A 26,121-nucleotide genomic window follows, 5' to 3' on the forward strand; every position below is an offset into this window, starting at 1 on the left:
ACTGTATGGGGAAAGTGCCTTCCAAACACAGCTTCCCAATCCCAGTTATATTGTGTCAGACAGGACCCTATTAGCCCAAGTTAACGTAAGATGGATGTGGATGTGCTGAAGGGACCCCAGGAGGGCCACAGTGATTATTAGAGGGGCTAGAGCATCTTGTCCTATGAAGACAGGATCCTGCAAGGCTCCAGGGAGACCTTACAGCAACTTCCAGTACCAAGAAGAGACCAACAAGAGAGCTGGAGATGGACTTTTCACAAGGATGTGTAATGAAAAGACAAGAAGGAATGGTTTTAAATTGAAAGAGGTACGTTTAGGTTACATATCGGAAAGAAATTCTTCACTGTGCAGGTGCTGAGAATGGATTGCCCAGTGGAAGTGTTCAAGGCCAGCTTGGATGGGGCTTTGAGCAGCCTGGCCTAGTGGAAAGTGTTCTGCCCATAGCAATGGCATTGGACCTAGATGTTCTTTAAGACTCCTTCCAGCCCAGGCCACTCTGTGATTCTGTGATTTCAACCAGCAGAGATTTAAGTAAGCCTGTGGCTCAGGAAACAGTAAATCTGCTTTAGAGCAAACAGCACTATATTAAAAACACTACAGAACAGACATCATAGAACACTTGCAGTACAAGGTGACTGAAACTTTATATAGATCTTAAACCCTCTAGTACTACCAGGGTGGCTGAGAATGTATTCACACACCACATTATCCTCAGCAGCAAAGGCACCTTATGAAGTGCTCAGTTCCCTACATGAGCTGCACGTTTTTGTTCACATGCTGCAGTTTACCACTTCCATCATTCACATCTATGCCCCACCTGCAGCGCTGCACCACAAACAGGATCCCTCAGTCCATCCTGTGATGAAAGAACTCCTCACTCAACAATATGAGACCTATACAGGGATGGAAAGCAAGCTGAGAATTACCACACCATGAGGACAAATCTCAGCTTTCACGGCAAAATAAAATCAAATTAACTATCTTGACATATATTTCAGTATAAATCCTTATCTGGTTAAATAAAAACATCAAGATGTGGTCAATGTCAAGCCGTTTTAGATCTTTTTTCTGTATTCAGATTTTTGAGATATACATATGTATTTTTTTTTAAGTAGAAGATTGAAAGAGGCCCAGGATAAGCCAATAAAATGTTGGACTCTCCTTGTGTTCAGCATTTAAGATACATAGTTATAATGAAAACACAAGATACAGAAAGGAAAATATGTTTTGGTACACCACTAACAGTCCAGCAAGACCTATCTACCGCCCAACTGTGAAAACACACACATTCCCTTTTGAATGGATTCTTTCTTTCCCATGAAATCCTCAAGAGGAAAAAAAAAACAAACAACAAAAGCCATTATGAAAAGATTCTCATTATCAAGTACATCACTGACTCCTCTGCCAAGTGCCCCATTTGACGCATTCACTGACTAAATTACATAAAGTACTACACAGTTTCAACAGAATAAGAACTTAGACATGCAGAATGTGTAACAGTGACTTCTGGTAAGAAATTTAAATCCAGCTAAATTTTGTTTAAAATCAATGTTTTAAAGCTTTCTAAACAAAACTCCTAGAAATGAGGCTATTATAGGCAAGCAATTTGAAGAACAAGCTATATGGCACACAGAGGATTACTTCAGAAATCCACAGGAAAAAAACATAAAGGATTTAATGCAAGACATAACTTTTACACAGATTGAGGATTAAAAGTATCCAAATGGCAGGTCATCATGAAAATGGTGAAAAAAGGATTTTATTTTGAAGTCTGCTTTCTGGGATGTGGGGAGGGTTTTTAAAACATGTTTTCATATATGGAGACCCAAAGCTTACCATTACAGTTTGAATTCAAGCAACTGCATTACCATACCTATGCATACACACAAGAAAGGAAGTTGTTTATAACTTCAGTACTGGTCTGCCTTGTTAAATTTGTGCATGTATTCCATCTTAAAAGCATGAAACTCAGTCTTAGAAACTACTGTAACTCTGAGACACACATTTGGAAAACACAGGTTCTGAAGTCTTCAAAGAGCAGAACCACACATCAGTTAGTGGTTAGGTTCCCCCTGATCTCAAGTACTCCTACAGTGGGATGGGGGCTTTTCTGTAAGAGACATACAATCAATTACTTAAAATTATGTATGTGCTCTCAGTAGCACATCCTAAGCAGCTTTCATGAGATTGATCAAGACAACTCAGAAGTTCCTTATCTTTAAACTAGACTTGTTTCATACCCAAGTCTTAAATTCAGACACAGAACAGGAGCAGCATAAATACATTGCAACTCATGTTTTCCAGGTGGTCTTTAATTAAACATTCACTTGCTGCTGTCTAGTCTGAACTCTAAGTCTCCACAGCATTCAGAAGTGCAAAATTAGTTGGGATAAACACTGTACTTGGAGTGCAGAGAGCAATCTGCCCTTTGACAAGTCCTCAAGGGACTATTTCCCACTCTGCATCTTCTTGAGAGCCACTTTGACAGTCAGACTTAATCGCAGCACCCAGTGTGTCCTTTGCCATCAATTCCTTCCAAAGAACAAACAAGTTCAAGCTCTTGGAGTTTTTCTTCATAGCACAGACAGATAAAAATATCCAGCCTGTGTGGAGTACCTGGTGTCTCTTTTATTCCATTTCAGTTGTGGGATTACAGCACATATATATTCACTATTTGACTGAGTACAGCAGTCCTTCAGTACTGGACAGAGGACACCCATCTAAACAGCAGGCTTGCAAAATCCTAAACATTCTGTGGAATTTATCTGAGGTAAAACACTTGATCTTCAGAGATTTTGCAATCCACAAAAGCCAGCCCATCAAGCCTACGTGCCAGCCAGTAACAGCAGTGGTTTGTCAAGACATTCTTCGCTGGAAAGAAGCATGACCATCCCTTCATCTATCACCTCTTTGGTGTCTCAGAAAGAGGCTTGCCCAGCACTATGCGCTCTTCTTACGGTCAGCACTGACTTTTTACTGCAAATGAAGCCAAACAAAGATTATACCACAAGTTACTAGTACCAACCACAAGAGACAGGAAGTAGCTCTCTTATCTTTGATACAAAAATAAAGGGTTCTTCTACCACCAGGAAAGACAAAAGGCCAATACCTCTGAGAATGAACAGATTTCAGGTGGGATATCAATACCAAAATATTTTCAAACACTTGAAAAGATTGGCTGGCAACATTCACCATCCCTAAATTCTTCACAGATAACAAACCTAGTATCACAGTACAAGTCTTCTGTACTATGAGCCTGCTCCTTCTCCCAATACAGCTGTGCCATCTTCTCCAGAAAGTCAGAGTACACATCCTTACAAAGTAACAAAAAGAGCTCCCTCCTAGCTCCACTCCTAGCCTGTAGAGATGTCTCCCTAATGCTTCACAAAATGAATGTTGATGGCTTTACTTAAGTGGATCCCCACTCCCATGTAACAGCACTAAAAATGGGTCATCCTCGGCAGACAGCATCTCTAATTTCAGTTGTTACCCACCCAGCATTACATAGCACGGTTTTTCAGTTACTAAAATTCAAGAATATGTTCCTTAAAATAGAAAGGTCCCTTAAATTCGACTTTCTGGAGCATTCAACCTCACTTCTTGTTTTTAGCAGACACTGCTAAAAATCATGAACATCTAGACAGATGCTTTGTGTAAGTACTCCAGACAGAAAACCTGTGGTTTCATTAAGGGGATTAGTCCAAGGCTAGGTGCTGTGACTTTCAAGATAAATGCTTCATTAAAATACCTGAATTTGGTGACAAAATCAATCCAAAAATATTGTCAGGTCATTAACAGCTGACATTCAAATCAAATATCAGATCTCACCTTGTGCTGGACAAATCTTGAGATTTTCTTCACTCATACTTCTCCAGAACTAGTAGAGGGTCATGTAGAGGTTGCACCCTACAGTTTCATATGTTTCAACCCTATAGTTTCATATGTTAGAGAAAAGTGGCAGAGTAAAGGAAGAATGAATCAGCACAGGCCACAGAACTCCACTGAAAAGCATTAGCCAAAAATACCATATACACACCCATATAACCACAAGTAAGACACCTCAAGACTGATAAATGAAATCTAGTAGACTTCAGAATGTCCAGGGAAAAAAAAAAAAAAAAAAAGGGGAAATTAAACAGAACTGATGTGGTTTTTAAAAAGGGGAAAAAATACCACACCAATAAAGAGATACAACGGCAAAGAAGGCAGCACCAAGGTCCTACTGAACGACTCAGCACTACCGTAGCTGACAGCCAACTTCAATTCCATGGAATCAGAATTATGCAGATGGTCACAGCCTGGATCAAGCAAGCAGCTGCTCTCTCTAGCACACCTCATTCAGGGCCAAGACATATTTTTTACATCTGGATCTAGCTGAAAGCAACTTCTCACACCACTCCACGGCTAATTCCCCCACAGCTTGTTGGTGAAAGAGAAATGAAAAAACCTAAGAGCACTCAGATTTAATGTTTGGAGAACAGAAGGCACATCCTTCACCCAAACAGACAGAATAATGCTTTGCATATAGAGGACTGTGTATACGGAAAAAATGTCACCTTTCCTGTTATTGTGTCATGGGGCTTTGTAGAAGGATCTACACAGACTGGGACTATTGGAACTATCATTGGGCTATCATTTATAGCATGAAGTTTAACAAGTCCAAATGCTGGACTTTGCACCTGGGACAAAGTAATGACAGACGTAAGTAAAAACTTGTGGAGAGGGATCTGGAGTACATGGCGGCCAGAAGCTCAGTCTGAGTCAGCAGTGAGCCGTGGCAGACAGGAGGGCAAACCCCATCCCAGGATGCATCAAACAGCATCACCAGCCAGGCAAAAGGGGGGACTGTCCTGCTGCATTCAGTGTTGGTGTGGCCTCAGCTCAAGGACTGTCTGCTGTTCCCAGCTACACCATTTACAAAGGTTGTGAAGGTGCTTGAATGTGTCCAGAGGGGTTCAACAAAGCTGGAGAAGGGGCTGGGAGGAAAAGTCCTGTAATGAGCGGCTGAGGACTTTGGGTTTGTCTAGTTTGGAGGAACAGAGGCTGAGCAGTGACCTTCTTGCTCTCCACAGCCTCCTGAGGAAGGTATGTGTAAAGGGAAGTATTGCGCTCTGCTCCTTGGGACACAGTGACAGGATACATGGGAATGCTTCACAGCTGCACCAGGGGAGGTTCAGGCTGGGCAGTAAGAGGTGTTTCATCGCCAAGGGAGGGGGTCACACACTCAAACAGGCTTCCTAGAGAGGTGGTTGATGCCTCAACCCTTGGCAGAGTTTAGGAGGTGTTTGAACAACATCCCTAACAACACGCTTTAACTTCTGGTCAGCCCTGAAGCACTCAAGCAGTTGGACTGGATGAGGACTGTAAGTGCCTTCCAGCTGAAATATTCTGTTCTCATAAACAGCTCTCTCACATGCACATGCTTAGGTATGCAAGTAGGTAATACTGCAGTTTTACTGCAATGTACCTACAGATACAAATCTCTATATACATAAAACCAGTATGTTTTATCACTAGAAAGGTACTTGTGAGAAGTGTGAGGTTTTCTCCCAATTTTAAAGTCTCAAAAAGCATATAAATTGTTTTCAAACAGACATAGGTACCATACAGATTAATCATTAAAGAGCCACTATTTATAAAATTAAAACTCAATGCAATTAAACAGTTTAATGACTCCTTACAGCTGATCTATGGGGTTCAATCAAGGACATTATTATGTAAAGAAGTAAGGTGGGTGAGAAAGGAGGGACAGAAATTAAAGCATTTTAACAGGTGAAACTTATGTACTGAATTATTCCATTTTATATCCCAGCTGGAAAGCTGCTCCTGAAAGAGACTGACATACTTTAACATTAGCTACATGGTTCAGGTCTATCCCAACTTCTCTAGGGGCTTTTTCCCCTCCCTCCTACTGTTTTTAAAGGAACAGATACAACAGGCCGTTTTGCTTGTTTCTTTTGGGTCTTTTTTGTTATAAACATTCTTATTCATAAGCCAGTTAAACTAATGCAGTTTTGCATGGATCTGTGACCTCAAATCTCACTCAATGTAGAGGAGCTTAGCAGTTTAGGAAGATCAAACAAATCACCAGAAATCCAGAAGTAAAGTCCAGTTTTTCTTTTGAAAAGAAGGCTGAAGTGGCTTAAAACCATCATGACTGCTGTTACCATGGTATTTTTATGGTTTTAATTAAGACCTGTTTTCATATAAAGGAATTTTAAAATACTTTTTTTAACATGCGTAATGAAAAATATCAACTTCATTATCCTAATCACATAACCCATCCAGGTCATCAACTGCCTTACCATCAGATTCAACACCACACAGTTGATACTAACTAATGAGACTAGTTTTACCTGTTCCCACTACATATTCCCATAAATCCTATCCTTCAGATTACTTCACAATGATACTCACAGCCATGTTTAGTATTTTCTGTTGAGGGGAAGGAAGAAGAGGCAGTCAGCTGCCACAAATGCAGAATCTTACAAAGTAATTTCCACTAAGATTTAGAAACAATGAAGATGTGATGTGACCACAAAGAAAACCTAAATTACTTAATACACACAATATATACATCTCAGATTTCTCCATAATAATGTGACTGCAGGTCAATTATCCTATTCTGGATTGATTTCTTGTCTGCATCCCTTCCTCAGTCTTCCAACAACCAGAAAATACCCATTTCAATTTTGCCTTCCTCTATTAGCATTTTGAAAACTATAAATAATTTAGATTTCCAATAATTAAGTACAGATTTACATCACGTAAAATGCAAAATATCTTGACTTTTGGGAAAAAAAATAAACATTTAATGTGGCAACTGGTTGCGGAAAGACATGGGTTGCCAATAAACATGCAAGAATTTTCTTTAATTTGAAGAGCAGCTATTCTGTTTAACCCTATGTAGGCAGGAGTGGAGGCACAGGATGTGTCACAGGAAAGAAGACATGCCAGGTCGCAGGGCAATGCCATGTCTGCCCAGGCAGCAGCTGACAGCTCCAGAGCAATGTGCAGCTCACATTTGGAAATGGAAGCAACCAGACATTCTGGTTATTACTGACCATGTCATTCTGGGATGGGAAGAGAGAAAAGACAGCAGGAAGCCTGGCACAAGCTCAAATCCACCTCTTCCCACCTCCATATAAAAAAGCAGAAACCACACAATGCTTTGAAGAACAACAGCTTCACTTCCCAGAAAGCAGGGCCAGAGCTGTACAGCTGTGACACATGGCTTCCTCTTTCCCTCTTCATTTAACAGCTGCTTGGTGCTGGCAAGAGAGCGGTACAGGAATAAAGTACAACCAAACTGGGAGGCTCAATTAAAACTACTGATATGCAGTGCATTAAGCTTTAGTTCAAAGAGCACCAGCACATGCACTGCAGATGGGTGGAAGACTGCAATTAAAGCCACACCAGATGCAGAACTTGTTGCCTTTACTCTTCTAACACACCAGACCTCAGTTTGAAATGCTCATGTAGCTCCTCACAAATGACCTCTGTGACCAGAATGTGCTGAGGAGGTGTGAGCACCACAATCATTTGAGCCAGCCATTCATGTTATTACAGGTTATGAAACCTCTGCCAAATTCCACATCAAGCACAATGAACTAAAACAGATTATCCAAGAAGATGTAAAACCTTGTTTGTCTGGAGGTTTTTGTTGATGTTTGGGGTTTGTTGTTTTGGTACTTTTTCAAAGCCTCCTTTACAAAGTACCACTTAAAACTATCACCTGATCTCAAATGACACAGTGTTTCCTTCTGTGCAGCTGCACACTGGCTTTGTTGTTGCAGAAAACCTTGCTGCAGATTACCATGGGAATCACACTTTTTTTTAGAGGTGAGTGCCCCCAACACTTTCAATATCCTATGTTTTCACAACTACCTCATTTTCAAGTATAACAACATTATAGAAATATTTTGCCCTTGAGAAAGGCATTTATTTAGGAGTGGCCTCTTACCAAGTTAACATGTAAATAAGTCTGTTCTAGAACAAAACTACTACTTATGAGCCAGCTGTTCCATAGGTCATGTTCTCTTATATCCAGAATCACCAGAAGTTTCAAGCCTACAAAAAAAATACTGCTTAAGGTTCCCACTTTGGCCAAGTTTATTCTTCTTTTAATACTCAGTAAGAATCTGATTCCAATCAAGTCCTATATGTTTTGAACAAGAAAAGAGGATGAACACTTCATTATACACCTGCAGAAATGAGAAAAAAAAAAGTATGGAATGCATATTTTTGAGAACCCTACTAATATAATGCAAATTAACTAATCCGCAGTGGAATTCAATTATTCCTACAGTCTTATCTTCCTACAGTTATATTTATTTTAGTATTTTCTTCAAAGTGGATTTAGAAGCCTCAAAAATACACTTCTGACAAAAGAATACTTGTCCTTCCAGCTTCATATTTCAGATAAGCTTTTGTTTCAAAGTTTCCTCCATAATTCAGCTCTAAAATATCAGGTTAAACATCTTAAATAGAATATAGCAACCCCCAGTAACCCTCAATTAAATTCACTAGTTTTATTCCTCTAGATTCAACACCCATACTTCTCACTCTCACAGTTCAATCTCCCTGATGTTTCCCACCCAATGCTAAAGCACATAATTTTTCACCTTTCTTAGCCTATCCCTACAACTGAATGAACCTAGACAAACTTCTTTGAGTAACCCAGACTGCTCTATCCTATGTTTATTGTTCTGTGATGAGCCATGAAGAAAGTTATCTTTGACCAACAAATCAAAGCTGTTCACTATTTAGGCTATCACCCCTTAAGTTCACAAAACCTAATTCAGTGTACTTTCTAAAGCTCCATATTCAAAAGCATTAACAGCAGTAATTCCACCAAGATGAATAATAGTGGGGATACTCAAACTACATATTTGGAGTTAGGGTCTTAAACACCACCATTACCAAAAGTAGAAAATGAGGCTATATTTTTTATATCTGAACCTGAACAGTTAAGTTTGGTTTAAAAAATTTGATTAGTACAGGCTGCCTATGTGCCTCTCTAATTGCCTCAGTTCATTTGGCTGAGAAAAACACTTGCCAAGCTTGGATTAGCATTTAGCGGCTTCGGGACTAACTGCGCTTGTTGTTTCAACCTTGACAACCAACTGCATGGACACACTATTATATTTAAGCTTCCAGAAGCATTTAACATTTGATTCTGCTGAAAATACAGTTCTATTATATGTTTTGAAAATAAAATCACTTTTTCCTCTTTTGGAAATCCATGATGATGCCAAACATATGCTTGTTTTCCAAACAACAACTGTTTAAAAGAAAGAAAACTCTTTCTGATGTTCCTGCCAAAAACAACATTCTGTGGCTTAAAGAAATTTGATAGTAAGCAGTTCACTTAGCTAAGGGAAGAAGGATTTACATTTGGCAAGGATTTACACTTCATGTCTTGCATCTACTTCCCTCCATTTTAAATTTCTTCAGGGACGCATGTGGCAACCGGGAAGGGTTTTTGTTGTGGTTAGTTGAGGTTTAGTTTGTTTACATCTCCAAGTATTTCACTTTCCAAAAATAAGGCATCTGTGGGTTTTACTAGAAATGACACAAAGCAGAAGTTCATCATGTTTTTCTTTTTTACAGGGAATACTAGGATATAGAAGAGAGTTTTGAAGGGAAGTAAAAGACCAGAAAAAAAACACATCAGTGAGAGTTTGCAGCAACGGGAAGTGGAACAGAAAATGTAAATGAGGAAGTGGCACACAAAACATTAACAGCTTCATTTTAAAGCACAGAACAGGGAGGGAAGGCAAAAGATTTCACTTCAGCAGCCTTTGTTACGGGCAGCAGTAATACTACAGACCCAATAAAGGTGGTTATTTCACTGCTGCCCCAATAGTTTCAGATTAAGAGACAAAATAGCTAACAGAAACATGCAGATTGGACTGTATAGTACATAAGATTTATTTCTGTACATTTCAGAAAGCCAGGGGTTTAAGATGAGGGTTCAATCTGCTACAATATTTGACTCTGTCCTTCATTAATAACTCACAGAAATAGTAACTGGACCAATTTACTGAGCAATGTAAAATATTTAGTCCATTCCAAGCAGCTAAGAGAACAGAAGTTCTTAATTTTGTCCCAGCTGCGGAGTATTATGTGCCTCTCCCCAGTTTTGCAAATAGAGCGCTAAATCCCATTGAACAGAACCTTGCCATCACCCTCCAAGATACAGAAATTACCAAAGACTGCTAAACGTGCTCCAGCATCATTCCAATTAGTCAGACAATGCTTCAGCCAGCTGAGCAACCAAGCATGACACCAAGCTGCAGATCCACGCAAGCTTCAAGGCCCCCAGAATTGTTAGTACAGCAACCAGAACAACATTTCACAAAGCACACACCTCTTTCAGTAGGATGGCAAGTAGTCTAGAAAAAAGATCAGAATCCCAATGATGTTACAGTAGTATTTCATATGCAGATATTCCAGGTTAAAAGGGTTAAGGTCATATTAAGGTTGAAAACCACTTATTAGTCCACCAACATGGAAGTTTCTCTTGTCATTTTCAGTGCAAATCCAATACAGAAATTCAGCAATTAGACATGTCTTCACAGCATGAACAGCTTGAACTATTAGCTTGAGCTAATATTCAGCGTGTGTTTGTGTGGAGCTACCCACTCGGAATCACAGGATTCCTGAAATTTCAGCAAAGTCCACAAGAGCATGAGCAGTGCTTGATGACAGAGGTAAATGTTATAATAGCTACACTTCATATGAGGGCTGAAAGATTATACCTTGGCACATTCTCAGGCACTCCTCTGGAAGGCATCACACCATGCCCAAGCTTTGCAACTCTTGCTAGAAACACACAGTGATTGCTACAGTGAACATGAACAAGACTGTAGGATTGGAAGAGAAAGTTTTAAGAGAAGCAAGCTGACTGAGCAGAAGGAGACAGGATCTCCTCTATCTAGGGAAAAAAAAAAAAGCTGCTGAAATGCTAGTTCCTGATTCCTTCTGCCAAAAGAAGGGTGGATAGAAAGCACATGGCTTTCACAGCTGCTTGTCTAGCAATGCAAATACCTTTCTCCTACTATTCAGTTAAATAACCTGAAGCAACTTGTATCACTGTACCAAGACATCCTCTTTAAATATGACTTAAGATTTAACTGCAGCTCCAATCCAGCTCCAGAGGTCAGCAGAAACTTCAATATTCCACGTGCAGAAAACATTGATACAATAGAGCCTTCAAAGTCAGCATGAAATCAAAGGCTTCATTTGAAGTGATGTGTTCTGGTCCATGTTTGCAGCTGTTTAAGCATTCAAAGCAGCAGCCAGGCTTCAAAAAGAAAAATACTACTTTCCCAGGAAATAACTCTGCAGTAAACCTGTGCTGATATAAGTTGCAGAGAATTTCAACATTCTATAGAAAACTCATCAGCAAAACCTAACTGCTGCAGAAAAACAAACTAAAAAGCCACATTGTCACTAAAGCCCCCCTTCTAATTCACAAGTTGAAACTTCATTTATCCATTCACATGTAATGAGGCAGAAGAACTTCTCAAATAAGTGCTTCCACAGGCTGTTTAAAGTTTCAAAATAAAACAAGCTTTTCATGCCTTGTCTTCTAGCACATTAATCCCCACAGCTGCCTGTTGCTCTGTTAGGACAAAGCCAAATCCATAGCAGATGAACGGTTTTCCTCAGCATCACTTCATACTGACCTTTTCAACTATGGGATTTCAAAACCAACATCAAGAAATCAATTCCAACATGCACTGGATACTATTAACCTGTTTTGATGTATTATGCATCACCCATTACATACAGAAGCTCTCCAACTATTACTTGTTACAAGCAAAGTGGTTTGCCACTGTGAATATGCCCAAGAAACCTGGGATTCATCAGCTGAAGTACTGAATAATACTCAATTTTTCTGCCTCTAAAACATATACTTGAAAATTGTAAAGAGTAAATCAGTTCAAGCATGCAAGTGGCATGAGTATAATGAATACTCAAAACCAAAATATTTAATACATCTGGCATACTATGCTTTACATTTAACAGAAACACACACTGTCCCCTATCACTGAATTTGGCTACCAATTCTCTGTTAGAAAAAAGAGATTATATTTGCTAGATAGGAAGGGGCTCCAAGAATCTTCAAGGAGTTACTAAAATTCTGTTGAACTGAGAGAGTCTCAAAAAAAAAATCTTCATACAGTCTGGTTCATTTCTAGACCCAGAAAACACCATCAGTTCAATGGCAGAATATTTCAGTATGGGAAAGGAAAAACTAATTCATAACATGTTGAAATTCCAGACACCTAGAAGTGCTTAACGCAAATAAAAACCAGCAAATCCAACAAATATTTACCATACTTAGAAGCCTTCAAATGATTCTCCAGCTACCTCACCTGCCAAAAATAAAGAAACCAAAGATAAGCTCCAAGTTTGCAGCTTAAATCAGCACAAAGGCTGTCACTTTGATCTCCAGCTGTTCGTAAAAAATTCTTAATTTCTTCACAAAAATTTTGGTTCTTCTTGTGGCTGAAGAAATTACATTCATCAGTAGCTAAAAATATTTCAGTTATCTGAATTTCCAAGAGGGGTGAAAAACAACTGTGCTTTATCGGTTAAGAAAACCCAACACAACATTTCAACAGCTTTTAACAAAGGCTGGCTTAGATCTAAGTAATAGTTAAATGTGAAGGAAAACATTTTGTTAAAAATTTAACAAATAAGTCTGGTATAATTTGAGGTTATTATCATTATTACCCCTAAAGGCAGACCAAGTTCTCAGGAGAGAATATAAGTGCTATGGCAGTTCTGCTACAGCACTAAGGCTCGAGGTGCTTCAATTTAATTGTCGGTCAAAATACTGATTTTTCTTAGATTGCAGGTATTCTGTATGTGAGCCTTCCACACAGAGAAGATAATAGTCACCCTCTACCTCCACCTTTTCTTTTAAGAGAATAAGCAGTGACAGCCTACATCTCATCATACTCCTTGTACAGGGAAGCTTCCGAATACGAAGTACAGTTCTATCCTACGCTGGAAGACGTGTGTAATCTGATCCTATCAATGATCTCCATACACTGAATGCCATTAAGATTAGAGAACTAAGAAATTAGCCTGACAAAACCAACTGCTCCCCATCAGTACTGTACAATAATGTATTTCTGCTATTGAGATAAATAACAGAACTTAGTATCATAACCCTCTGGGCACGCACAGCCTGGTCAGTGACTTACACCAGTAATGCAATTCATGTGATGCATAGGATCCTGAGCTACAGGCAGTGTAAGCAAAAACAAAATAAAAACACAAGTAATGACCACAACTTGCCTAATAATTTTAGCTGGACCAGCTGGATATGAGCCAGGAAGTAATAACACATAATAACACATCCCATTTGAACTGGAAAGTCCAAGAGGAGTTGTATACAACCTGTATTAGATTCCAGTGCAGTTAAAAGACAACATTAAGTACACATCAGCTAAAGACAGGCCTGCAAGAGCAGACAGAAATTATCTGCAACAGTGTTTTTTGCTCTTTCCTCACACAAAGCAGTCAAGAGAACTCTGGAAGACAGTGCTCTGAGACTGCTCAAAAGGACAAAGAGGACACACTAAGATGTGACTGTTCATGCAGGAAGTTTAATCAAAAAACGAAGACTTGCAAAGGCATGAAAGCTAATTCACTGTCCAGGTGACATCAATACAGTGATGGAAACACTCAGCCACCATCAGCTCTTCTAGAATTCTTCACCGAAGTATCTGCTCTGGTGTGGTTAGCTTTTCAGAAACCCTGTCCTTCTCATCACTGTATAAGACACTTCAAAACACTCCATCATCTGTCAGACGATAGCTTTTCCTTCTCTTTCCTCCATACAGCAGTACTGATTGCAGACAGCATTATTCTTGTTTCAGAAAAGTAAATGGCATGTACCTTCTCACTGAAGAATAAAGTAAATAAACCTGAGCTAAAGTAGGCACACCAAAGAGTAGCTGATGTACAAGGAGTTTATATTGCTACTCCTAAAATCATGATCCCTTGAGGCATGTTTTACAGACAAGGCATATACTGAAAAACAAAACAGGTTTATGCTGTTATTAACTATGAAATGTCACATGTTATACTGTATAAATCAAACATGAAGCCACAATAATGTACTCCTGCTATGAAAATACCTTTTTTAAGCACAAACAATTCTATTTCTGACGCGTAAAGTTATTTTTAATACTTCCATGGACAAATAGAAAGATTAACAAAGACTATTCAATTTCTGTAACTATTGACTATAATCAAGACTATTGTTTCAGTATCTGATTAAAAAAATGTTTTCTATTTTCTCTTTATTTGAGGAAAACAGCCATAGAAAATGAGAAGAGGACTGGCTCAATTATACATTATTTCATGTACAACAAAACCTCTGTGTTCACTGCCTAATAACTCCATTCATACTGCCGCTAGCTATATAAACACAAAACTAATCTTCCAGCAAGGGACAGAAAAAGTTTGCTTTGCACAACTCATCCCCAGAATTCAGCTGGAAACAAATCAAGTTTCCACATCATTTTAAGGGAAACATAGTATGGTCCTAGTCTCAAATGAATAGCTGCAGATAAAACATCCTAATTCTTACTAAGAAGGACTTGGGGCCTGTGGGCAGATAACTGTCCTTCCATCTTAGCATATTTTCTTCTGATGAGAACCAAAAAGGCAAAAGACTGTAGCATAACAGCTAACAAAGTTCCACCACTCAAACACAGGGTTTAATCTTCAATCCTTTAAGTTTGCAAGCACTGTAAGCAGTAAATTTCACAGATTTCCAGCCTGAGCACTACTCCAGCATAATTACTTTGTATCACATCAGCCTCAGTATATTAAAGGCCACATAATTTCGCATCTGAACTACAGATCTCTGTAGTGTGGGACAGCATACTGGAGGATAAGAACTGCAGCCTTATTCCATTACTTCATTCCTCTCTTCAAGTACACTCACTATTAGTTTATGGAAAATACTGTATCAGCCCAAGTCAAAACAACAGTCTGTCTCCTCTAAATGTAGCAATTTTTTATTCCCTGTGCAAAGTTTTAAAAAGGCCAGTCTTGCATGATAGACAAGACAAAATAACCTCCTCATCCCCAGATTAAAGGTTTCTCAAAGCTCCTGGCTGCTTTGAGATAATTTGCCCCCATTTTTTTTCTTATGGGAATACTGAACCCTCATTCCCTGTAGTTTACAGAAGAGGTACAAAGAACTACAGCTTTTTCCTATTCCTGCACAAACAGCACATACACTACACCATTTGTGCTTTGAAGTGTTTTCTATCAATGAATCTCACAACTGTATCCAATAACCCATCACTCAAGCACTGGCCCCACTTCACAGATTACTGCTCAACCTGAAACTATCAGTCCTTCTCCTGTTATCTGCAGCGATTACTGAACTATATCAGAAAGAAAGAGCATAAACAAACTATTTCTTAACTGCTTTTAGGTCAGCGTTAGACAGTGAGCAGTTGAGATAAATCCCTGTCTTCACACGCCTGCACTCACTCAGACTCCAGGCTTCTTCTCAGCGACACATGCACTTAGGAGCCAAGTAGAAAAAAACAATTATGCCACTAAAAAGAAACAGAAAAACAAAACAACAAAACAACCCCCCCAAAACAAACAAACAAAAAATACAAACAAAAAAAAAAAAACACAAAAAAAACCCCACGTGCTGGAGCAGGTAAGGGTTTAAAAGTTCCCGAGCTGTCAAGGACTCCCAGCGCCCTTCAAAGCCAAAGACGATTATTTCTGAGTACTTGAGGAGCGCAGTACACTGCAAGCCCCGCCGGTGCCACGCCGCGGGGGCCGCTCTCGGGGGCCGAACACAAGCGGGGAACGAGCCCCAGGGCGGGCGGCTCCCGGGAATGGGCGCCGTGCTCTCGCTGCCCGGACGGAGCTCTCCGGGAACACGGGGAACACTTCGGGGGCCCGACCCCGACCCCGCGCACGGAGGGCTCCGGAGCCTCCCCCCGGCCGCGGCGAGGGGCCGAGGCCGGTGGGAGGACTCGGAACAAAGCTGAGGCGAGAGGGCCCGAGGACGGGCAGCTGAGCCCGGGCCAGCGGAGCACAGCCAGCACCTCCGGAGCGACCCGCCGGCGCCCCCGCCGCGGCCGGGAGGAGAAAGGGGGCTCCCGCAGGGCAGCGCCGGGATTATCCCCGCAGGCTGGAGACCGCTAAAGAGCGGCTGCTCCCCCTCCGCGCTCCTCACAGGCGGGGAAAGGACCCTCTGGGTGCCGCCGCCCGCCCGCCCTGCCTCCCTGCACGATGGCAGCGGGGGGCTGGAGCAGAGCCCCGCACCCACCTGACACCGCGCTCCGTTCCATCCCGCTCCAGCCGCCGCCGTTCCAGCGCTCCAGCCGCCGCCGCCGCCGCCGCCTTCGCGGGCTAAGCCGCCGCCGCCCCGCCCCCTCAGCCGCGGGCCCCGCCCCCTCATCGCCCTTATGGCTCGTGCGCGAGGGGCGGGGCGGAGCCCGCCAATGGGGAGCAGGGCCCGGCGGCGCCGAACGCTGATCGGCGTGGAGAGCGGCCAATGAGAGCGCCGAGGGGGCGGGGACAGCTGTCAATCAGCGGCCCCTACCTGGGGCTGGCGAGCGGCCGGACGCGGGGGATGGAGATTCTGTCCCTCCTCCATCCCTCGCTCCCTCCCTCATCCATACATCTCTCCCTTCATCCTCTCGTCTCTCTCCCGGCCGCCTCGACCCCTGACAGCCCCGGCCGGGGTCCCGCCTGGCCCCGTGCGGCCGCCCAAGCGCCCAGGGTGTGGTGGCTGCCCTGGGGTTCCCATCCGGCCCCCGAGACCCACCGTGCCCCTCGGGAGCAGCCGCCCCTTCCCCGCCCGGCCCCGGCTGTGGGACAGCCGTGCGCGGTCCCTCGCAGTCCCCGGGGCCATCTGGCGCCTCCCCCGCGTGGCTCGCGGGCCCGGGGCTGTCACCCACCCACCGCCCCGGCCCCTTTGCTGCCCGCTACAGGCCTCTGCGGCGCCTCTGCCCTCATTCCCGACTGCCACAGGCACACCCACCCCCCGCTGCCCTTTTCTTGCCCTTGCGACCCAATTCCTGCTGAATCCAGCTCCTGGGCATCCGGGCCCCCAGGAGATCCGTGTTTATCCAGGCGGGCTCTCGCCCCGCTGGGCAGGTGCACAGCGAGGGCTGCGGCCGCCGAGCCGGCCCCAGCCAAGTGCCCCTTCCAGCTCTGCCCGAGCTGCCGTCCTCCGAGGGTACCCCTGCGGCGGGGGCTTCTGCTGCGCCCCGCTAAGCCTTTAGGAAAAAAAGTAGGTGGGAGTGCATCACGTGAATCAGATTTTGGAAGGGCAAGGTGGGTAAAACAAGTGCTAAATGGATCTTAATGGCCCGGGCGGCTTCAATAACTAAAGGCAACCAACACAGGACACCCAAAACCAGCAAGCTCATGAAGATGACGACCAGCTGCTCTGCCCAGTTCAGCAGGCTGTCCACATCGATAGAGTCTCTGCTTGGCCTTTGTATGGGACAAAGAGGTCAGGAAGACCCCCGTGATCATGGTTCGGAATAATGGTCTACAGAAGAGGAGCAGGCAGGACCCACGGCGGTGATGGGCAGCCGATGGAGCCGGCTCAGCATCCTGCCCTCATCCGGGGAGGCTCAGGCTGGACCCCGAGGAGCCGTGGGGCAGTGGTGGCTCGGGCTGTGGAAAGCTGAAGGGGGCTACTGTCTTCTGGAATCATATTGAATAAATACCATTTAGTCAATAAAAATAATCACGGCTGAAAGTAGTGATATGAAGTAGTGAAAAGAATTTTAAACGCCATCTCCAGTCAATTGGCGACCAAAAGTTTACTGAACTCAAACCCGGTTGTACCACTTCAGTTACCCACATCTTGCCTTACAGCAAAGTTGTAGGCTCACAGGCACCTCTTTTCACAAAAAAACAAAAAACAAACAAACACCCAAACAAAAGCAACTGAAAAAATCCAAAACAACAGAAAAAAAACCACCACTATGTGAGATTGCTATAATTTTCAGAAAAAAAATATTTGTATTTGAGGTACTCGTATAGGTCGTGGTAAGAAGCAACAACTGAGAATTACTCCAGGTTACACAAGCAAAAAGCAGCAAGCCAGCTTTGAACTGCTGATGGTGACAGTTTTATGGTCGCTAGCAAAGTAAACAGAAAAGAAGTCTTTAAGTAGCATAACCCTAAAAGAAGGAAGCTGCAGGTTTTTTACTCAGTGTAAGGGCTTAGTGGGACAAAAATCCTAAGAGCAAAATAGTCTCAAGGTTTTCAGAAAAATTTGTTCCCTATCCAAAGAAAGAGTATTTTTCCTAAAACACTTGCAGCAAGTGGAAACTCTTCAAAGACTTGAAAATAAAACAGAGGGAAAATGACTTGCTATTGTTAAAACACAGCTGCATACATGCTTGTTCAGTGGTCCATTTTTCATGCTGAAAATGGGATCTTGAGGTTTCAAAATATTAATTTCAAACAGACCTATCTCTACCAGTACTTTTTTCCTGCTCCATCAATACAGGTAAGTAGCCTGTGTGATGCAAGGTATTAATTAACATTTATTTCGTTCCGGCTGCTTCCTAGTCTCCTGGATTACTTCTTAGCTTTCATTTTTCTCCTCTGTATTCATGACATTTTTAATGCCATTTCTAATAACATCTAGATCTTGTAAGAAAGGAACTCAGGCACAGCTTTATTACTGCTGTTTTGACCTTGCCTTTGAATCTGCAAATAAGGCAAATCTGCCAAACCATTTGTGTTGAACTGGTATTGAGTTTTCATTAAGAGAAAAAGAAAGGTAGTTAAATTAAATGCAAGGAATAATTGAATCAGCATTTATATGAACCAATATTATTTTTAAGTTAAGCCATGCTTCAGAAAAGCCCTCTGAAGGCAGTAAATAGAGGTTTAGACTGGCACACCAAGAGATATCCAGGATTGATCTTCTATTAATTTCACTTGAAGGAAGAACCAGACTTCAGAGGATAATGAAAAGGGAGGGTTATTGGAGGCTGAAACCAAGATGAGTTAGTGGAAGTGAGCATGACATTTTCTTAATGTCTGTTTGTAATATTACTGGCTTAGATCAAATTTATATGGACCTCCTTTTCTTGAATAGTTTATTCTGCACACACACAAAAAGATACAGCGTAAGAAGAAACAATATTTTGAAAGCCTGCTATACAGCTTGTTGCTTCCTGCTGGAGAGCATATTTCATGACATGAAAACCTTTTTGTCTTTCAGGAAACACAAAATTGCTGAATAATGTTAAAATAAATAGTGTTGCGCAAATGATTTACAGCGCCACCAATAATCATTACAGCATCTCTGATTATTAATGGTACATTGATAGGCCCCTGCAGAGTTTCTTGCTGAATCAGCTTTTGAAATAAATTGCTTTCCCTCCATCTGCAGCCGCACCCCAGAGAAAGGGGAACCGTGTCTCGACTGAAGTAATTGATTTAGGATAGTCAGCAGATACAGACACTGCACAAGCCGCGATGCTCTATGAATTACTACATCTCTGTTAATGGAATTTATTTTCCTTTATCACTGGTTAGCCTTGATAAGGCTGTATATGTATTCCTCATGCTATTCATATTTTCAGTGTTTTTGGTATTACCATATGACTCACAGTTTTCAGGAATACTTTCCTAAGACTCTTAATTTTATCTTGCGTTTTCTTTATTGTTTTCCTTCTACTATCCCTGGATTGCTGGAATACTGAAAGACTAGCAAAGAATATGAAACCAAGATGCAAGTAGATCCTCAAAGGAAACATTCACTGTAAGTTCAAAGAGTCATTGTGTAATCAATCTTGAGAAAAAAAAAATGCAGGGAAGCAAGAACAAAAGGAAGCCTAATAACTTTTCAAGACAGCTACTTTCATCAACTAAACAGGAGTTGTAATTCTTCCAATTAATAGTAAGGTCCATTAGCTGTAAGTCATAAAAAGTAATTGCTATGCAAAGCACTCGTTTTTCTTTGCTGGCCCTGACATTTTGGGAGGGCAGTGTATCAGGATATCCTATGAAGAAAGGACTGGTGATCTATAGCAGGAGTGGACAGACTCTCTTAATGGCTTTACAGCATTGCCAGTTGAACAAGCTCCCTTTATAAAAATAAACACAGGAAAGACGTGATTCCAAGCTCCCTGAGAGATTAAAAAATTATATACAGAAAGTTGTAGTTACTAGTGCACTGTTGATTTAGTGTGGCACAGCTAGGACTAATGAGAAGAAAGTAAAAATTGGGAACCAGGGTTAATATCAGGGAAGGGAAGGGAAGGGAAGGGAAGGGAAGGGAAGGGAAGGGAAGGGAAGGGAAGGGAAGGGAAGGGAAGGGAAGGGAAGGGAAGGGAAGGGAAGGGAAGGGAAGGGAAGGGAAGGGAAGGGAAGGGAAGGGAAGGGAAGGGAAGGGAAGGGAAGGGAAGGGAAGGGAAGGGAAGGGAAGGGAAGGGAAGGGAAGGGAAGGGAAGGGAAGGGAAGGGAAGGGAAGGGAAGTCACAAGGATAGTTGGGTTTCTGCAAACAGGACAGTGTAAAATATTTCAAACAGTACTGTAACAAACACTTTCCCATCAGCTAAAGATGCTAATTTTTTTTTCTCCTGACTAGATTCACTATAGCTTTTTACAAACCCAGCAGTCCTTTCCTTTCTGTTCCTCTTTGTATTATGGCCACCAATCATAGCAGGGGTGTAATGCCAAGAGAGAAAAAAACTCTTATATGGGTAAAAAATTTTTCTTAGAGAAAAATAAAAGGGTAGAGACTAACAACATGTTGTTCAGTGTCAAAGGATTTATGCAGTGTTCTGGGAAGTCCCTAGCTGCTTTCTCACTCTACTAAGCCCATAAACAGATATGGATATTGAAAGATTCATGATAACTATGTTGGATTGCTCCCAGCCTGATGTCCAATAGTTACTGGTAGCCTCACTTCATCTGATTTGTCTGTCTCTCTTGTCTCTCTCTCAAGAGTAAAGTTTACCAACAGAGATTGCAACCATCCATTTCCCACTGACTTTCAGCAAAAGGTTATCATCTAGGTCCCTTAGGGCCTCTTAGAGATCTCTCTTCTCATCCATAGAAAAGAGTGAGTGCCTCAGTGTTGTACTCTATTACCATCTCTGACTTTGGGAAAGTCAAGGGGACAGAGTGAAGATAAGCTATCAGAACAAGAAGTGGCTTTGGCTTATATTTGAACCCCTGTGATTTGGCTTAGATATGAAAGTACTTTGAATGACACAAAACTGCAGAGTCAAACCTGAACTTGTTCAAAACCTTGGAATGTCCCAGTGGCATCCCACTTCTTTATACAGACATTAGCTACGGTCTAGTATGTGAGGTATGGGGAGGGAGGAATAATGAAGGAGACAGCTGTGATGAAAGAATTAGTTAAATTATTTTTCTTTTTTCTATTCAATTATAAGAATCATAATGGGTGCCAATAAAAAAATATGCTCCTGGCATATCCTGGAACTGTTAGGAGGAATATTACATAGCAAACAAACGTGGGGAGTACAGTAAAAAATGAATAAAAATAGAAAAAATATAAAATCCATCCGTTTCAACCATATGTATCTCATGGGAATAAAGCTGTCATGGAAGCACCTTGATTACTGATTTCAGTGTCTATCTCACAAGTGTCAGCTTCTTTTTAGGCACAAACATTTAGATGGCAGGATCAAATGACCAAGTGTACAAGGATGCACAACAGTGAATACAAAATGCTTCTGAACTTTTCCTGGCCTGTTGTACACAGCTTCCTTTTAGGAGTGCTGTGACAAGTGAACTGTTATATCCTGTAATGTGACAGGGGGGTGACACAAGGCCAATGAGACTGTCTCCTTCCAGAAGCTTGACCAAAGAGTTAATTTTCCAGTTGAGATGCCACTCTCCTGACCCCAGCTTCTAGAGACAGTTGGATCACCAGTTAGACTTGCCCAGTGGACTTGGCATCTGGTGTCCCACAGTGGAAGAAGCTGAGACATAAGGGATTAAGGTGTGAAGATGGAGGTAAAAAGTTGGAGAACACCAGAAGAAAATTAAATGTATGAATCACAGAGGTGAGATGGAATTTTACCCATACCACCTTTCAAAGATGTGTGTAAATTAACTGCAAATAGAAAAGTTAACACTAGAATTAAATTGTGAGATTATTGATAAAGACATGGAAAATGGGGCCAAAGTGGCAGAAAGAGTTCTCTTAATCCACCTTTCTGTGCAAGCCTGCATAAAAGAGAGAGATGTGGTTATGGACTGGTGTCTGCTTTATTATTTTAAGGTATTTAATCTAAAGCAGAGAATTTCACCATTTCATCAGGTATTCTTGCCTAGTTTCTATTAACTATTCTAAAAACTTATTGCTAGTATCTAATGTAACTCTTCTGTGATGAAATTTTATAATATTTTATAATATATATAATATAAAATATAATTTATTTTCTTGATATCTGCAATGGATACAGAGAATGGATGACAACCTGTGATTATTTAAAAGCTTCTCACGTCTCTCCAGTCTTTCATTCAATAAATTAAAGCCACAGCTCTTTCTTTCTTGCCTCATTGGACATGTTTTCTAATTCTCTGGTCATTTTCCTTTCTTTCTTTTGAGCTGCCTCCACATTTGCTGAAGTTCACTGCCCAGAACTAGACACACAACTCTCAATAGCAAAATCTCATGTTTGTAATAGTATGACACTGTTGATACATATACCACTTGTGAGTCACTGCAACCTCAACATCTTTTTCAGCAAAATTTCTGCCTGTCAGCTGTTTCCCATTCTGTGTTAATGCACTTGATTTTTCCAGATTAAGTGCAGACCTTGCATTCTCCTTTGAAGTAAGTTTGTCCTACTTTCTTTGGCCAGCTGTCCCATTTGTCAGGATCACTTTGATTGCTACTCCACCAGCTTTGTGACATCTGAAAATGTGCTAAACATACTTTTTACTTCATCATCCAGGTCTCTGAAGTAAACACAAAACATTACCAAACTCAGGACACATCCCTGGAGAATCTGAAGCAACAGTTTTCCATTGTAGTAGTGAACCTTTGCTAACTATTACCTGGTCACTGCCTTCCAAACAATCTTCTCCAGCTTCTTAAAAAGAGATCTAGCAATGTTAAAAGCCTCTCTCTATACCAGTGTTTTAAAGGGAGCTGAAGTTAAGAATTCCCTTAAAATTCATGAGTATGTTTAATTTGATTACTTGTCTCTTGTTTCTGTTGTGAAATACTTAGTATTTGCATGAGAGACACAAAACCGTATTTCAGAATAGGCAGTGAGTTTTGGGCATTTTGGATACCAGGCAGGGAAAAGTTGGATTTTCACTCAAAGAAAGTTCTTAGATTTTGAGCATCAGTAAATAATTTGTGAGTGTTTGCTCACATGAGTGAGGGGCCCACATCACTGTGATTGATCTTGGAAATCACAATTTTATTTTTAATGAAGTTTTAGAATTCTGTGTTTATGAATTTCACTTCTTTTAAAGCTTATTCTTTATTGTCCTTAGCAACATAGCTTCGGCATGCAAATTCTCTAGCTTTTATTCTTTTTGGCTAGTGCTAATACACATTTTAGACTCAAAATCAAGGGAAATCATGCTCCTCCTCAAAGCACAATGCACATGTCATTATGCAAAGTTGAAGAGCAATCACCGTGATAGGTTTCCATCTTGCACATTATATCCTAAGCCTCCTGTTGTCTCCAATTAGACTTGTGTACCCATGAAGCATGAAGCACGAGTCCCTTCAGATATCAGTCATGAGCTCAGTCCTGCAAGGCTCCCTTGCCCTTGCGTTTTCGTAGGCCCTTCTGTCTGAGCTACGCGAGACTTTCGAAGTTCCGCCTTTGTTTTCTGGGTCAGCACGTTCATTTCTTTACAAGATGAAGAAAAGAGCATGAAAAGTATCATTTTCTGTGGGTCTTATGTCTGCCTGAAAGCTGCACGGATGCCTGCGGCCTTCAGGGGACATGCCTAGGCTCTCCTTTCTCATACACAATTCATATTGTATTCACACGTGCCCCAGTGCGCAATCAAATCTCATCCGAGCGCATGCAAACTGGGATAGGCAAGAGGCATTGGCTGCACTCTGAATGCTCGCTGTGTCAAAAGGAACAGGAGTCCTTACTCCCAATGGTAATTAAGCCTTGCTGGGAAATCAAGCGTATGTCATATAGAATAGGCTGCCTCTCCTGTTTTCTTTCACTCCCTCCCCCTCTCAACCCCATTTTGGATAGGAAGAAATTTTAAAAAATGGAATGAGGGGGAGATTTTAAGTAATTCTTAACAGCTGTTCTTCAGTTGTAGGGAAATGTGTTGTTTGGATAGCAGCATTACAAGAGGAATTTTTAACTGATACTGGAAGGAAATAACAGCAACCACAACAAGACAGAACAAAAACCTGTCAGAAAAAAGAAATCCTGGTCAATCCACAGAAAGGGCTATTGGGAGGCTCTGTTGCAGAAAGAGAATAGCAGAGCCTTTATGCAATGTACATGCTCAGGGAGGCAAGGCAGCAAGGAGAAGTAGAGGCTATTTGCTCGTTCGGGTTTAGCTGGAATGGGAGATGGCTGTCTTTCCTCTCATACATCAAATCGAGCTCCGGAACCCCGCAACAAAAACAGTTCAGTACAGATTGTCTGCAGCTATGTCTTTTTTATTCTCCTTTTTCAACCAGTGCTGCATGGGAAACCACATCTCACACATGCTCTCCCAGCTGAAAAAAAAAAAAAAAAAAAAAGTCAGTTTAGAAACAACTGTCATTACATAGCATATTTTCCTCATTATAAGGCACTCAAAGAACAAGAAAAAACCATCTGCTGTAACTTGGCTGCCCTTTCCATTTTAGGTTAATCCACATTTCTAGCTTTTTCATCCTCATTCCCAATTAAATCCTTCTCAAAAAAAAAATTGATGGTTTTACAATTTATATTTAAACCTTCTTATTGAATTCTAGTTCTTTTGTCAGAGTGTCAGACAGAATCATCATATCTTATAGAAAATAGTTCTGCCTAAACTTTGAACTGATCTTCCATTTTTAGGCAGATCTCTGGGGAAAAGGACTTAAGGTCCCATGGGATTAACAGTCCCAGCTTTGTGCTAGATGCTAAAGTATAATGGCATGATAGCATACCTTGAGTGTTATGTATTTCCTTGTACGGAGTTCTTGTGTAGAGCATTCTGTTCACTTCCATTTTACATTTCTAGGAGGTTGCTAGAAGAAGCTGTTGTACTGTGCTTTGTAGAATCAGAGAATTGCACCATGTCCTGTCTCTTGGGGAGGCGTTTGATTTTTGTTCTGCTTAGTTCTATCTATTGTGCCTTAATCTAATACAAAAGTATCTGTGTGGAGAGCAGAATGATGGGAAATGTTTGCCCTCGAGTTCTAATGCTGTCTCTCCTATTTCGGTCTTGTTAATGAACAGCAAAACAATACAACAAACCGACAAGTCTGAGCTTCTCTTTGATATCACAGCAGGCACATGGAATGGTTTCTCCCAGGCATACTGATCGCTTTTACCACATTTATAGTGCTCTAATAAATGCTGCTTGGAGCCGCTCCAGGCAATTGTAATTAATTCTCAGTGGGATGCTCATAGTGGTCACCCCGGATCAGAAAGGTCAGGACTTTGTCTATGCCTTTACAACATCAGTAAAAATTAAATACCCACTTTCCCAAAAGGTCATCACAAGCCATATACACAAAACGATCAATCTCAATCAGTTTCTCATTCCCTGCTGTTTCTCATTATTTCTGCAGATATCCTAAAAATTAAAAGTAAACACACAAACAAATCAAGGCAGAAGGCGTTTTCAGTGTTGATCTAATCCTCTCTCCTGTGCAAGCAACTGATGAAGATACAACCAGGGAAAGTGAGAGAGCCCCCTGAGCGCGTGGAGAGCCAATTCACCTATGGGGACTCTGGCTTTAATTAATCTCCCTGCCTTCTTAGGGTGGCTAAAAGAGGAAAATCCAGGCTGGAAAACATCTGTTGAACCGCGGAGGCGGCAGCAATTCAAGGTAGAAGCCTGGGGAACCTGAAGGAAAAATGCTTCCCGTGCTGCCGGCGCGGGGCGAGGAGCGAGGGCTGGAGCGGCCG

General features: G+C 41.5%; 1 protein-coding gene across 11 annotated transcripts in view; it reads right to left on the reverse strand.

Moving 5' to 3' along the window:
* Positions 1 to 16,485, reverse strand: part of WASF3 (WASP family member 3) — a 65,600-nt gene extending 49,115 nt beyond the window's left edge. For 2 of the 11 annotated variants that reach the window (XM_086881715.1, XM_086881709.1), the window contains exons 1-2: positions 16,334 to 16,446; positions 12,347 to 12,386 (exon numbers count right to left, since the gene is read on the reverse strand). The gene's annotated coding sequence lies outside the window, so the exon portion shown is untranslated. Of the gene's footprint in view, positions 1 to 817; positions 894 to 12,346; positions 12,387 to 16,333 lie in introns of those variants that run through there. The other 9 variants (XM_086881717.1, XM_086881711.1, XM_086881713.1 and 6 more) reach the window with 5 other exon arrangements.
* Positions 16,486 to 26,121: the final 9,636 nt, after the last annotated feature.

Source organism: Cyanistes caeruleus, chromosome 3, assembly GCF_971803275.1.
Source record: "Cyanistes caeruleus chromosome 3, bCyaCae1.hap1.1, whole genome shotgun sequence".
NCBI classification, from domain to species: domain Eukaryota; kingdom Metazoa; phylum Chordata; class Aves; order Passeriformes; family Paridae; genus Cyanistes; species Cyanistes caeruleus.